Genomic DNA, 16008 nt, shown 5'->3' on the forward strand with positions numbered 1-16008 from the left:
TACAAGCGATTATTTTATCAAAAGTTTTTATTACATCAATCTACCATTGTGTGATTCCTATTGAAGCATATATTCGAAAGGTGGGTGTAGAGCGCACGATTTCAAAGCAGACTCCCCATTCATTAGATAGAGAAGATCACCAAGATTTTCGTGATCTATTATGAAATTTTGGAAAATAAAATATAAGAAAAATAAACTAAAGAGAAAAATTAGCAAAAAAAAAAATTAAAGATAATAAAATATTTTTATATATTATTTCAAATTCTTTTCATTTATTTTAATTTTCTATATTTAAAAATATATAAATTTTTAATTAATTTTATTTTTTTTTATAATTTTATAATAAAACAAAATACAAAAAATCTTTCTTAACTTTTTTTCTTCTCAATACTTTTTAAAAAGGAAACATAACATTAAAAAAACCTAAATGATGAATTTGTGGAGATATTAACGATTACTAAATGACATTAAAAAGGTAATGACTTTAGGACTCATTCTAATATATGGTACTATTTTATTTTATTTTATTTCATTAGCGCATATGAGGAGAAGGGATTAATTAATTAATTAATTATTTTTCTCTATGTAACTTGTGCTTTGATAATGAAAAAAAAAAACTCCAAAAATGTGGTTTCTTAAAATTCAACCATAATGATCTTGTTAATTATCTTATTGAATGTTTGATTTTTTTAAAACTTTTTATTGAAAGTATTTTGCTTTCAAATTTTAGATTATATATTTTTCTATTTTTTATAACTTATTATAATTTTTTAACTGAATAGAAAAAATAATATATTGTTTTTCTTAATTTTTTTAATGCTTAATAAAAATAAAATATTATATAAAAAAACAATCGAATACTTGTCAGAAATCTTGATTGCTTGTTTTATTGACCAATTTTTTTTTCCATAAGTCATAAATGAAACTATGAATATGATAATTATTTTTTTCTAAGCATAAGAGCCTCAACCTTTTCATGTAGAAAACAATAAAAACTTCTAGAAATAACATTTTTTTCCTTTTTTTTTATTAAAAAAATTCTATTCTTATTTTTGTTTTCAAGGAAAGTATAAAAAAAATATATTTCTCTCTTTGTGGTTTTATTGTAGGGAGAGACGGTTCTCTAAAAGAGAAAAAATAATTTATTTATTTATTTAATAGGGACAATTTCTAGGTAGTTTAAAAATTTTTAAAAACCATTTTTCTTATTTTTCCTATTTATTAGGTCCGGTCAACCCTTGAGCACCTAAACCCAACTCCATCACTATTAAACATTATTTAATTTTAAATTTTATTTAAAATTAAGTAAAAAAAAAAAAAAAACACCACTTATCTAATACTATTTTAAATCTAATTTTTTTATTTTTATTATAATTTCATAATAGAAGAACATATAACTGAACTCTTTCTTTTCTTTTTTTAAAAAGAAGCTATTTTAGGTAGATTTATCTTCAAAAAACAAAATGAATAGTAAAGGAAGAACATAAAATGTTTTTTTTGACTTAAATAGAATGGCAAAGAACCGCAGAATTTCCAAAAAGGAGATGATCCACTTCCATATCCATACGATTAACGTGCGGAAATCACGGGACGAAAACATTGACCGAAGCTTTGTGTTGGCAACTACCATCACATTTCAGGACATCAAAGGATGTCTTTTGCATATATTTCAGCCATGACTCACGCTCCTCTTAGCACCGCGTGTCACGCACTTACACAATCCATTTACCTTAACGCCAAGTTAAAATATGACTATTTTTTTTTTCCCTAAATCATATTAAAAAAAAAATCCCCTTTTTTCCCTTTTTTTTTTTTTTTTTTTTTTCTATTTTGGTTATCCAAAAATATATGAAAAATAAGATAGAAAGAAAATAAAGAAAAAAAAAGTGAAAAAAAATTGATTTAAAATCAATAAATTATTTTATATGTTAATTTAAATTTATTTCATTTATTTTTTTAAATGTATAATTTATAACTAATTTTAATTATATTTAATTTTTCTTTATATTTTTTTATGTTAACTATACATAATAAAATGATTTTTCTTTAACATATTTTCATTATTTTAGGCTATGTTTGATTTCCAAAATATAATAAAGAAAAAAAAAATTGTTTAAGAAAAATAATTTTCTCATATTTGATTATATCATACAAAATACAAAAGAAAGTCAAATATCATTGATATTAGTAAGAAAATTATATATTTTTAAATTATTTAATCTTTATATTAAAGGGTTATGTAAGTATAATTTATTTACTTTATATTTTTTCGATTTTTTTATTTCTATTTTCTTTTTATAGAGCCAAATATAAGTTTAATACTTTCCAAAAACTAAATATATTCGTTCAGTGATGTAATGGCAAGATCATTGTAGTATTACTTTTGAAACCAAATTTTCTATTCGACTTGTAAACATATTTTGAATATCTTAAAAATACACCAAATAATTTGTAATAAATAAAAATGGAATAATTTTTTTTATTTCAAGAATATAAACTTGTTTCTTTTGATGTTGTAGGTAATTTTTAAAAGGGGTAATAAATAAAAGTAAAACTATGTGAATATTTTCTCTAATCAAATTTGACCATTAGCATTCGGTAGGAGCGTGAATGGAGGTGAGTGATCTGACCATGCAATTTGGCAACACATGGTAATGATTGCAATGGAAATAAATAATAAAATAATTGCCTTAAATATGGGAACAAAGGGTAAAATGGGAACAAAAATTCCAAAAAACACGATGCCTCTGTGCAAAGAGATGGAATGGAATCCAGGATTTACGAAGGTGGTGTTGATTGGATGGGTTGGAAAATATTCCTCCACAAATCTTTCTCTTTCCTTCCAAGCCAATAAAGCTGCATCCCCTGTAACACTCCTCCAAGCCTCCTTCCATTGAAATCGACCCACAATCAAACCCTTCAAAATAAAAATCCAAAAAAAAAAAAAAAAAAAAAAAATCACTGCATGCCCAGTGTTAAATTAAAGGATGGTTTGAAGTATAATGCTAACACTTACATGCCCAGCGTTAGAAGAATATGGCTAATGATGTGATTGCTGTTTTAAAAAAAGCCAAACAGAGAACAAAAAAGAGAAAAAATAGAGAAGGAAAGAATGGTGGGTATGCTTGGCTCCTCGCACGCCACCCGCAAATAGCCAATCCGGGAAAGGGAGTGGTCTCTACGTGTGGCATACAGGGAGCCAGGCACAACCCATTTCACCTTTCTGTTCTGTTCTGTTTTTTTTTTTTTTCCTTCTTCTTCTTCCTGTTGGAGCTACCACCAAAATCCTCTCTCTGGTTCAGTGGAAATGAGTTGAAAAAAGGCAGCACCTGCAAGAGAAAGGGAGAGGCAGAGAAAGGTCACGGAATGTGGCGTCCGTGGAAACTGATATTTATAGAGGGCAGGCCAGAGGGAATTTTTTCTCTCTCTTTTTAAAGCATAAATGTAAATGCCCAGTTCCTCTCTTTCTAAAAGAGACATCATTTAATAAAAATGATGAATCCCACAGAATCCAATATTGAATGCGAATTGATTCACACTGGAGCCAGCCGGCCACCATGACCAATCCTCTTTCCCTTTATGCCTTGAAAACAAATGCAAAATATTCTACCCAAGTTTAGGTAAAAGCATAGATGTCACTAACCATTTTAATATTAGGTGATAAGGGATATTCCTGGCTGTGTTTCCTTCTTTCCAAGTATATTTTCCACCAAATCTAAATTTATTGGTTAGTTTTTATCTCTATCCGCCAGGTTTGAATGCTTTGCATCTTAGCCTTTTTCTTTCCCTCTCTACTAAAGTTGATTGCTTTTCCCTTCTGGAGCTACCCAGGGCTGTCGGGTGCACTCCCAAGAATTCCCATTCCCTTTTTCCTTTTTTAATCCTTCATTCCCTCTTGACTAACCATACCCAATAAGAGTTTTTTTTTTTATTTTTTTTTTTATGTATTATTTCCATATTTTTATTTTATTATTTTATATAAAATTTCAAAATTAAAAAAAAAAAAAATTATATTTTTGCTTTTCATTTCAGGTTGTTGTCTTATTTTTATTTTTGAAACTAAAAATAGAAGTGGAATGTGGGCATGATGAGTTGCACGTAAAATCCAGTGGGGAGAGTATCACGTGGCAGACATGCTGGTGTAGGGGGGACTTTTTAGGGTCAAAGATGAAACCAGAGTGATGATTGCAGTCTCCTAACTGACCCATGTAATTATCTCTGCTTGGCCCTAAACCCATCTTATTTAATTTAAAGTTGAAATCTTTTCTAGCACCAAACTTTTGGTCCTTGGTCCAATTAGGTCGGTCCCTAATTTCACCTTTATCATCTACACCTACTTTCAGGTTTTGTTTGCTTTCAATTTATTTATTTATTTATTGTATTTTATTTTTATCTTTTGATCCAATAGCATGACCGAGGGAGGGGCCTATTGAAGACCTTTGAAAATAGTAATTTTTTTTAAATGATTAGGAACTTGGAATATATTCAATCTGTTTTTTTTTTTTAAATAAATTTTATTTATAATATTTTATTTTTAATAATTCTTTATAATTATATAATTATTTTTAAAATTACTTTAAAAAAAGTGAAAATAACTAAAAGCAATTAAAACACATCCCGTAATTGATTCCTAAAACAAATTATCGAAAAATTTATTCCTATAAAAAAATATCAGTCATGTCTGATAATATTTTTCTATTTTTAAAAATAAAAAAATTATTTTTAAAAACAATTCTCAAATAAACTCACTTTATGACTTAAAATTAAATGAGTTTTCAATGTTATGCTGTATGATAGAGCTTGATTTTTTGTTCTACCTAAAGAAGATATATCTTTTTTCTTATATAAAATTTACTTTTTTGTTGCACCTCACTCCTTTTTTTTTTCTTAATTTAAATTCAAATAATAACCTATTATTAACAATAATATTTATAATAAAATATTATTGGTAAAACTTTTACTTCTTGTAAGTGTTTTTATTAGAATAACTCCTAAATAGTTCATAAATAAATATTCTTTTCCGTTTTGAATTTATTATCATGCCTAAAAATAAAAATAAAAATAAAAATAATATTTATCAAAAAGAAAAGAAAAAGAAATAAAAAGATCTTATGCCTCCACCACCTTTGGTTTATTTATTTTATTTTATTTTTTTGCAAAAAAATTTAAGGAATGTTTTCTATAAATTTTGTGTTATATTTTAAAATTTTTATTTAACAATTATTGTTAATTTCTATGAATATGATGATTTGTCAAATTTAAACAAATTTATTTAACAATTATTGTTAATTTTTATGAAAATGGTGATCTGTCAAGAGAGTTGAACTTACTATCCGTGGTCATCCATTATCTATTGTGTTAAATTTTACTCGTTTTTTTTTTTTGGGAACATTTTACTAAAAGCAACTTGCTTTCAGATTTCAATATATATTTTTTGTGATGTCCCACATCGGATAGGGGAGAATGTTCCTGGCGCTATATATGTAGAGACTCCTCTTAACCAAGTAGACGCGTTTTAAAGCCGTGAGGGCCCCCTTGGGCCCAAAGCGGACAATATCTACACGGTTGGGAGCGGGTCGTTACAAATGGTATCAGAGCCGATCCCCGACCCCGGTGTGGGGGTTTGTTTGGCTCCGTAAGGAGTGTTTGTCTGTTTGACCCTGCAATCCTGTGGGACACAACGAGGACGTTGTGTCTGCATGGGGGGGTGTTTGTGATGTCCCACATCAGATATGGGAGAATGTTCCTGACGCTACATATGTAGAGACTCCTCTTAACCAAGTAGACGCGTTTTAAAGCCGTGAGGGCCCCCTTGAGCCCAAAGCGGACAATATCTACACGGTTGGGAGCGGGTCGTTACATTTTTTGTTTATTTATTAACTTATTACATATTTTAAAATTTTTTTAATTGAATAGAAAAAGTTAAAATATTTTATTTTTATTTTTATTTTTTTATGTTAAAAGTAATTGTTAATTGTTTTTACTTTATAATATTTAATAAAAATAAAATAATAAAAAAAAGAAACAACTTAATACCTAACTTTATTAAGCATTATTTAATTTTAAGTTCTATTTATAATTAAATAAAAAACAAGCACTATCTTAGACTCATTATAATGGTTGTACACTAAATAGTTATTCTTATTTATATAATAATATATAACCATTATTAAAACTAAATTTATGATGTTTGTTATTTGTTTATGTTAATACTTGCCATCATAGTTTAACAGTTTGAGGTCGTTATAGTTGTTCAAATGATAACACATTCATAATTACTATCACTATTGTCTAAAATGCGATTTATGATCATGACATATGCTCATACGATGCATTACATTGACTAAAAATTATTTCAATAATGATGTTTAATGATAGTCGGAGTCGAACTTAGTTATGCTTGTTAATTAATTCTCATATTTATGTTCTCCATTAGATGATAAGGATTAGAAAATCTTGACATAAAACAAATTATAAGAAGAAAAAGGAGAAACATGAAAATCAAAAAGCAAAAAGGAGAAATATGAAAATGAAAAAGTGAAAAGAAGGTAACAGCAATGGGACAATGGAGACAATAGTGATCTAATGACAATAGCTTTAAAGGACGGATAAATCATGGAAAGACCAAAAGCCATGTCTAAAGGCACAAACATAGCTTTTATGTTTTGTTTGAGCCAAACATTCAAATATTCTTTTTGCCATGTTTGAAGAAAACCAGGTTAATGCTTATGCAAGAAGTATTCCCAACTTTAATGAATTACTTAAAATTTTAAACATGCATGCCTTCACACAATTTTACTTCTTTTGTGCCTTATTATTTAGTTTGTTCCCTATCCTTTTTTTTTTTTTTTAAGTCTCACACTTAAATTTGAATTGAGGCAAGTCCACCCCTCGGATAGAGACACCCTCATGAGAGGGCTGTGAGAATGATGAAAGTGTCATATTATAAAGGAGTCTATCCAAATTATGCCTATAAAGAGATTGTTCCTCTCTTATGAAGAGCAACAAAAAAAGATAGAATCACTGTAGAGTGTTTTCTTTTTTCCTTTTTCCTTTTTCTTTCTTCTTTTTTCCCTTTTTATTATAATTTGTGTGAGGCTTCTAAGTTATGGGAATAGGTGATTGGACTTGGATATCCTTTCCCTTTTTAATTTTTATTTATTTATTTTTTATAACGTCATATCAAACATCAAGTATGTAAGCTGTTGGGGTAGTGAGTCTTGTACTATTTGTTGACAATTTTATTCCTTTTCATTTTGACTTAGAAGTTTTTTTAGATAGCAACTTACTTTTTATTAAAGAGTCAAGGTTGTTGTTCAATCAATCTAGATTGTTACACGTAAATTTGAAAAGGATTGAGTAAAGGCAAGTTAATTTTTGGACCGTTACAAGTAAGCTTGAAAAGGATTGAGTAAAGAAAGTTTTTCTCATAAGGTAGGGTTGAATTGGAAGTTTTAATTGAGTTAAAATGTTTTAATTAAATTGAAAAGAATTTAAAATTGAGAAATTTAAAAAAAAAAAAAAATTCTTCAAGAGGATTTAAAATTAATAATTTTAAAAAGATTTTTTTTCAATTTTTTTTCATTTAAAATATGAAATCTTTCCAAATCCTTTTAAAACTCTTAAGCTTATAATTTGTTTTCAGTAAAATATGATTTCTAAATTGATTCCAATTCCACTAGGTTTTCTCCTATACTTAAATATGTTTTTGGTGACATATAGAGAGAGACTTAACTTAACTTGTTTTATCATTCCCAATATTTAAAAAAGATTCAAAGATTGAATTCTAGATTGTTAGAAGAACCTACATTCCCTCAAAGGTTGAAAGGAATCCATAGGAGCACCAGAGGTACTATGTTGCAAACGTGGATCTACGTGTAGGTGTTGGAGTGTAAGTTTTTAAGGTAAAATGACAAGGTATATCTTTGTACTTTGATATCATATAGTGGATTCTAGATTAGAAGTCTTAAACTTTGTGGTTTTTTATCTCCTTAGTTAGTGCATGGGTTTTCCATGCAAGACTTACTTATTTGCATGATTTTGATATTTTTATTTATCCCTAATATCTCCTTAAATTTAATTAGGTTAAAATAATTCAACTCTTTTGTTATATATATATATATATGTGTGTGTGTGTGTGTGTGTGTGCGCGCGCGCGTGCGCGCTGTGATTTTTTTAAAGTTCGAGGTAAATAAAAAATTAAAAAGAAAGGATTTTAATGCCTATTTTGATGAGAGAGGGGGCATGGGACATCTTTTGTCTCAATTTGTGCCATAATACATATCCACTAGAAAATTTATAGGTGACTTTCTCAAATGTTTTCCAAATTTTTGTGATTTATTTTAGTAAATTTTAAAATTTATAAAAATAGTTAGTTTGCAATTTGGAAAGCATGTATCATAGAAAATCTTGTCCATTTTTTAATATTTTAAGAAATATAATGGAATATTCTAGACTATAAGTATAGTGAATTTTGTTATATTTTTCATTCAAATTTAAGTTTTATTGTTATAATTACAATTTTACATGAAAATTATGAAAAAAAATATATAGGAACATAGAAAAATAATTTTTATAATTTTTTTGCAAAAAGTTTAGCTAATTTAATTAAGGACTTAAATAACATAAAATATGTAGAGAATCCGAAATCACTTTGTATCTTATCCCATGATCAAGATAGGTGGATGAATTACTTCTTAGGGTATCTAGATCATAGCAATGGAAGCAAAAACACAATTTTCAAACAAAAAAGATCTAAATTATTGGATTAGAAAACCTTACCAACGATTTGTATCTCAAATATTTTTCCTTTCGATAAATAATCAAATGATGTTGTCAAAAAGCCTCATAGATCCATGATCTTCCGCTTGATGACTCTACCTCAAACGTTGGCACTTAAATAGTGAGGGGTTTGAATGGTGGAGACTAGAGAGCTCTTTTTGGATGGTAGAAGAAGTAGAAGACTACAACTCTATCCTTTAAGGGGGAATTTATAAGTCTCCTATTAGGTTTAAGTGATTTAAGCCCACTATGGGCTTGGGTCACTTATTCTAGCCTAAAAATATACCTAATTAATTAATTAACCAATAAGGCTATTTAATTAATCAATAGCTCAATTCAAAGATGTCGCTCATTAACCCTTGTGAAATCTTGTGAAATTACCAAAACACCATTATGCATATAAATAAACCAAGAACCAATCTAACCCTCATAAATCGTGTCATCAAGGTATATGAACTCGAATGAGGACCATTAGAACCCATAGACAAGTATTGTCTCCCTTAAAATCCAATTCTTAAGTTGATTCAACATTCTACTATGGACAATGAATTGCACTCTAGTACCCTATGTAGATAACAACAAAAAAACTAGGTGTTCAGGTTTGTGACCTACTATTTGTTGTATACAAGCTCCCCATGAGTTGGTGTGTATAATCTAATAAAGTGAAAGTTATCAACCTCTTAAGATTACGACTACCATCCTTGAGTTTCAAATCCTCCTATGGTGTGATCAATTAACATATCTTAAATCACAAGGAACTTATGTCAAGTTCCACTTAAGAAACTACTATGACCATAGTTTACCTTAACACACATCTTAGGATTATCCAAAGGGACACATTGTCTCAATCTCATCAGATGTCATGGTGTCTCTATTGAGAATACTTGTTGCCATCAACTTCTATCAATAGTGTGACTTAATCCATAAGGAAAATATGATCACTTTAAGATCTCACCCATAGGTCAAAGCTGCTGCTAACTTTGACACAAGCTTCATATTCTATCAAAGTTAAGAGACAATACAACATAACGGCTTGGTGAAGTCATGACTACCAGATAACCTTATGCCATGACTTATTATAAATCATGTCTAATGTGTTACCATACACATTAGTGCATTTATCATGGAAAACCCATATAGATGACCAAGACCAACCATCCTTTCAATTATGGGGTACAACATTAAAACCTTAAATAAGTTGCCTAAGCCTAGAAATTGGCTATGAACAAGTCATCTACTTGCAAAGAACCCATTATTCGAATCTTTTGTGTAGTTCTTAATGCACCCAAGACATGTACAATGAAAGATATGTAGACCAAAATGCTCATACAGTATAATGCATAGAATAAGGATAGATTAAAGTGAAAATTGAACTTTATCAAATAATAAACTTCAAATTTGTTACATCATATCATGCTTTTAAGAACTTTATCCTGACAAGATATGATTGATAACTTGATTATTCTTTCAATCTTGTGACTAATGAATTTGCTAATTTTTTAAAAGAGTTATGCAATAAAAATGAAGTGCATCAAGAAAATTAACATCCTTATTTTGCACATTGTTCAAATTAATTGCCTCCAAAAACATTATAATTGACCTTAATAAAAAAGAGAAATTGAATGGTGATAATTATTATATTTGGCATCACATGATCTTATATCTCTTAGTCAAGTTGGAGTATTTAGAAATACCATTCCAATCAATGATGAAATTGAGTATGATAATGCCACTTAACATAGGTGCAATATCAAAGCTTACCAAAATTGGTCGAAAAAAAAATTGTTGTGCATGTTTGAAAATACTTAAGAGATATTGATTTCCCTTAAGAATAAATCTAATGAGACCTTTACCACTAGATTGCACCAATTGACCCTCAAGATTGACACCTAGAAAATGCGCTTAAATAAAACTATGACCCAAGGATATGGTCAAAGCTTTTTACAAAAAATGAAACATAAGGCTAGGAGTCAAACCATAGCCTCATGCATCAAAGATGAGCTCTAAACCACTTTGGCTATTTGCCCTTAATGGTGTATACATATATATAGTGAACAAAAAACGAATATACTTTGTAATCCATTCATACCAAAAATAAGATATTAAAATAAAAATTTATTAATTAAATTTTAATTATTTTATGCTCAAATTTTATTTAACTAAATTTTAAAAAAATATATAAATCATTTCCAATAATTTTTTTAATGACTCTTTCTATATATTTTTGTACATTAATTTGTTGGGATAGAGCCCTTAAAAATATGACATGATGTAATAATAAATGGATTTCATTGCTATTTCTATTATGATTCTTGTTTTCTATGTCACTATCCCATTTATGCATTGTGTATGATGAACTTTTAAGTTTGCATCACTTGCATTGTACATGACTTAAGTACATTAAGAGTTGCACAAAAGATCCAAATCATAGGTTCCTTGTAAGTCAATGACTTATTTATAACTCATGGACTTAGACAATCCAACTGAGATTGTAGTGTACTACTTCCTAATTGAAGAGATGACTTATCATATGTTGGGAATCTCGGATTACTCTGTTCCCTGTTCTTAGATCTCGTAGAGAGCATGTAAATTATCCTAGGCTTCTCTAAATCTATTGCACCAGAAACAAATGACTATAAAAACTATAACAGAATAAAGATCTAGAGATTTGAAACTTATACTTGTGATTTGGATGTTCCCAAATCAAAATCCATCCGATGAAGAACATGCTTGGAAAAATTGGAAAGTTTATCTCTTCATGTTGCCACCCACATACGCGTCCCGTGGGATTCTTGTGCACATGACCTATGCGTGTTCCATGCAATTCCTGTGCACACGACCTATGCATGTCCAAATGTTGTAGTCCTTCATCCAAGGAGGTCTTGTACACCCAAGATCTTCCGTATGATGACTTGAACCACAATCTTGGCACTGCAAAGTGCGGACTTTAAAAGGGAAGAGACTAAGGTTTTCTTTCTCTCTAGAGGTGGAAGACAATTTTCATCAAAGTCATTAGAAAACCCTAACCCATAAGAGGTATTTATAGGGTTTCCTACTAGGCTTAAGTGACTTGAACCCATCAAGGCTTGGGTCACTTAATTTAACTCAAAATGAGTCCTAATTGGTTAATTAACCACATAGGACCATATAATTAATCAATTAGCCCAGACCAGAGACATTGTTCATTATCCTTTGTGCAACCTTACAAAATTATCAAAACACCCTTATGCACAATAATAAACTTAGAGCTAATCCAACCCACATAAACCATGTCATTATGGTATATGAGTTTAGAGCGAGGACCATAGAAGTGCTGACTCCCTTAGAATTCAATTTTGAAGTTGATTCAACCTTCCACTAAAGAGAATCAACTGCATTTTAGTATCCTATGTAAATAATAATGAGACAAAACTCGAGTCCGTGACTTATTATCCATTGCATACAAACTCCCCATGAATTGGTATCTGTAATCTAATAAGGTAGTGCTATCACCTATCAAGATTACCTGTCAAATGTTTGAATTACAAATCCCACTTATTATGTGATCAATTGACATATTCTCTAAGAAGCATATGTCAAATTTCACTAAAGGAATTACTATGGTCATAGATTTGATGATCACATATCCTTTGGATCACTTAAGGGGACACACTATCTTAATCCCATGAGAGATCATGGTGCATCTATTGAGAATACTTATTGTGACCAACCTTCATTAACAATGACTCAATCCATAGGGATAGATGACCACTTTAGGGTCTCACTCATAGATTAAAGTGTCTTGTTAATTTTGACACAAACTCAATATTCTTTTAAGGTTCAAAATCCATGTAGTATAGTAGCTTGGTGAATCATGACATTTGATAGTCTTGCGTCACAATTCACAGTAGGTTCTGTCTAGTGTGCATCACATACACTAGTGTACTTACCATGGGAAACCCATGTCGACGACTAAGACAAGTCATTTGTATAATTAGAAGGTAGTGCACTATTTACTGGATTGCCTAAGTCCATAAACTGAATGTCAACTTATTTACTTACAATGAACCCATGACTTGTATCTTCTATGGAACTCCTGATGCACTCAAGTCATGTAAAGTGTAAGAGACATGGGTTGAATGTTCAAATCAATGTCAATACACTAAAATTTTAGTAAGAGGATAGTTAAGTTTAATTTTGTTACATCATGTCTTGCTTTTAGGGGCTCAATCCCAACATTCTGGTCATTGCGATAGGTTTCCATGGTAAGTCCACTAGTGTGTATGGTTACACATTGGACAAAACTTATGATGACTTATGAATTAGGCTATTAGGAAGTCATGACTTCACCAAGTTACTATATTGCATGAGCTTTCAACCTTAAGAAAATATAAAGCTAGTATTGATGCTTTTAATGATTTTGTCCTATAGGTGAAACCCTCAGGTGGTTATAAATTCCTTATGGATTGTGTCACTATTGATCAAGGTAGGTGACAATAGATATTCTCAAGATAGATACCATGATAGCTCATGGGTTTGAGACAATGTGGCCCAATGGGTGATCCTAAGGACATGTGTATAAGGAATATTAATATTACTCCATTCCATATCCTAGTACCAGTCAGGTGCATTAATTCTTCATAGGGCCTCTAAATCTAAATATAACAAAAGCATATAGATAACACAAACTTTTAGATTTAGATAGTTGTGCTAAAAAAGTATTTACCTAGATTTAGATGTTCCCAAATATGATCTAGTTGATGAAAAGAACTTGTAAAAGGTGTGATAATTGTAGCACGTTTTGTGAACCCCATAGATCTTCTATTGCAATGACTATCTCCTTGCATCTCAACATTAGAGGGTTGGAATCCTATAGGAGTGTTGGTGGCTAGGGTTCTTTCACTCTAAGTGAATAGGAAGCAAGACTGCCTTAACATCTAGAGAGGAAAGGGAGAGGGGGAGGGAGGAGTATATATAGGTTTCTAGTAGGCTTAAGTCACTTAAGCCTATTCTAGGCTTGGGTTACTTAAACTATCTTACATGGGTCCTAATTGATTAACTGACCTAATTAGGCTTCAACCAATCAATTAACTCAATCCAAAGATACCATTCACAAACTCTTATGCAACCGTACATATTCAGAAAAACACCCTTATAAATTGTGTCATCAAGGAATGCAAGCTTGAGTGAGGACCATTGAGACCCATAAGTAAATACTAACTCCCTCAAAATCTAATTCTAAAGATGACTCAACATCTTACTATAAAAATTCAACTACACTCTAGTATCCCATTTAATTATGATGAGACAAAAGTGTTTGGATCTCTGGCTTACTATCTATTATATGTAGGCTCCCCATAAACTAGTGTTTGTAATCTAACAAGGTGAATGCTATCAACCTCTCAAGATTACTTCTACAATTCTTGAGTCTTAGATCCTCTTATTATGTGATCAACTAACTTATTCCAACTTATTAAGAGCATATGTCAAGTTCTAGTTAAGCAAGTATTACAACTATAGTGTTCCTAAACCCACATAAGTCAAAATGAGTTATGAAGTTACTAGAAAACTGAGCATTGAAAGGTGAAAGAGATATCAATGGAGGGCTAAGATAGTCTCCCATTGATTTATATCTATGAGCAAGCCTAGATTTAGGTGATCTCTTACTAATGTATAATTTGATGTAGGCCTGGAATTAAGGTAATCCCTTATCATATATATAAAATAAGTGAAATCCAATAAAAAAATATAAAACAAAGATAAAAATCTAATATAACCTAAAAACAAAAAATTAATTCTTCAATAAAACTAAACAATGCCAATCCTAAGCCACACACCATTTTCTTGGCTGAAAAATCTTTGTTATAACTAAAATACTAAATCCTAAATATGTGATAACCCTAGCTAAGACAAATATGAGATAGAGTTACCATAACTTTGTAATATTTCAAGTTCAATCCTCTACGATTATCTCTAATGTGTTTAATTGATTTTAAGTTAGAAAGATTAATTATTTTTTTGTAAGTAGTAGAACCTTAATTTAAATAAATAGGAATTAAATATGGATACAAATTTCCTAAAATATTTAATAAAATAAATTTAATAAAAGAAAATGTTTTAGAGAGTTTAACAATCCAATGTTGAATCCTTAGAAAAAGAGGGCAATGTAAAATCAAGGTTTAGGATAAAAATCAACCTAATATCTTAATACAATTAAATATGATGGTTAATTTTGGTTTTCAGTTTTATTCAATCAAAAGCTTATTTCCACCTTCTATATTTGATTCTTTAAACTCGTTAATAGTAGGATCAAATTGAAGTAACTAGCGATCGAAGTCTTTTAAGGAATCACTAGTATCTTGGTAAGAATCCTTTATACCTTATTTGGGGTGAACTAATATAGAGGATTTATTTCTACCAATTCAAACTTGAAAACATAAACAAACCATTCAATACATTACCATTTCTTACCACTCCTCCTTGGATTCTTCACTTTTATGTTAATATCTCTGAAACTCATAAAATTAATCAAACATGATGGAGGATTTCTACTCATAACCCATGTTTGGTTTCTAAGAATATAGATTGGAAAATAATACAAAATAATAGAAAACCTAAAACTTTATTAAAGAATTTCAAAATGAGAGATCAATCTCTTTCTGTACATTCCATTCTCCAAAACCTAAAAAGCTTTGAGTCTAAGTAGTAAGATATAGCCTCTTTAGCTAAAAAATATCTAAAAAAAATTAAAGATATCTCAAAAATCATAAAATTCAAGCTCTTCTTGGTGCTTAGGAAGCCTAAAAATTGAAATAGGGGAAGATTGGAGGGGCTTGGTTCATGCTTGAGAAGTTGAGTTCAAAATTTGAATGTTGAGTTCAAAATATTCGAACTTAGTTTCTACCATTCAAAGCTCAATTTGAAATTCTTTTGAATTTTGAATTTAGTTTCTAATTATTTTGTGTAGTTGTCTTCAAAAAGTCATATCTTCCTTATTTCAACTTTGGTTTATGCATTGTTTGAAAATTTGGATTCCTAAATTCTTGAGCTTTGAAATAATATGTAGTGTTCCCCAAAAAGATTCTAGGAATTAGCCTAGAATTTAGTGGAAAGTTAGGTGTGCTACAATTGCTATCTTTTGAGTTGAATCTTCATTTGAACTTGGAAATGTTACATAAAAACTTATTCCTTCATGGTTGCTTGTTATTACTTCATGCCCATGACTCTTTTTTTTTTGCTTTGCTTAGC

The 16008-nt window shown here is 29.7% G+C and overlaps 1 long non-coding RNA gene across 1 annotated transcript; it reads right to left on the reverse strand.

The window, feature by feature from the left end:
- Positions 1-2655: 2655 nt before the first annotated feature.
- On the reverse strand, positions 2656-3506 carry LOC117924175. The gene is made up of 2 exons (XR_004652736.1): positions 3017-3506; positions 2656-2917 (listed from the first exon to the last, which is right to left on the reverse strand). It is a non-coding gene; the product is annotated as an uncharacterized LOC117924175 (long non-coding RNA).
- Between the last annotated feature and the right edge of the window lie 12502 nt (positions 3507-16008).

The sequence above is a fragment of the Vitis riparia genome, chromosome 10, assembly GCF_004353265.1.
Source record: "Vitis riparia cultivar Riparia Gloire de Montpellier isolate 1030 chromosome 10, EGFV_Vit.rip_1.0, whole genome shotgun sequence".
Classification (NCBI taxonomy): domain Eukaryota; kingdom Viridiplantae; phylum Streptophyta; class Magnoliopsida; order Vitales; family Vitaceae; genus Vitis; species Vitis riparia.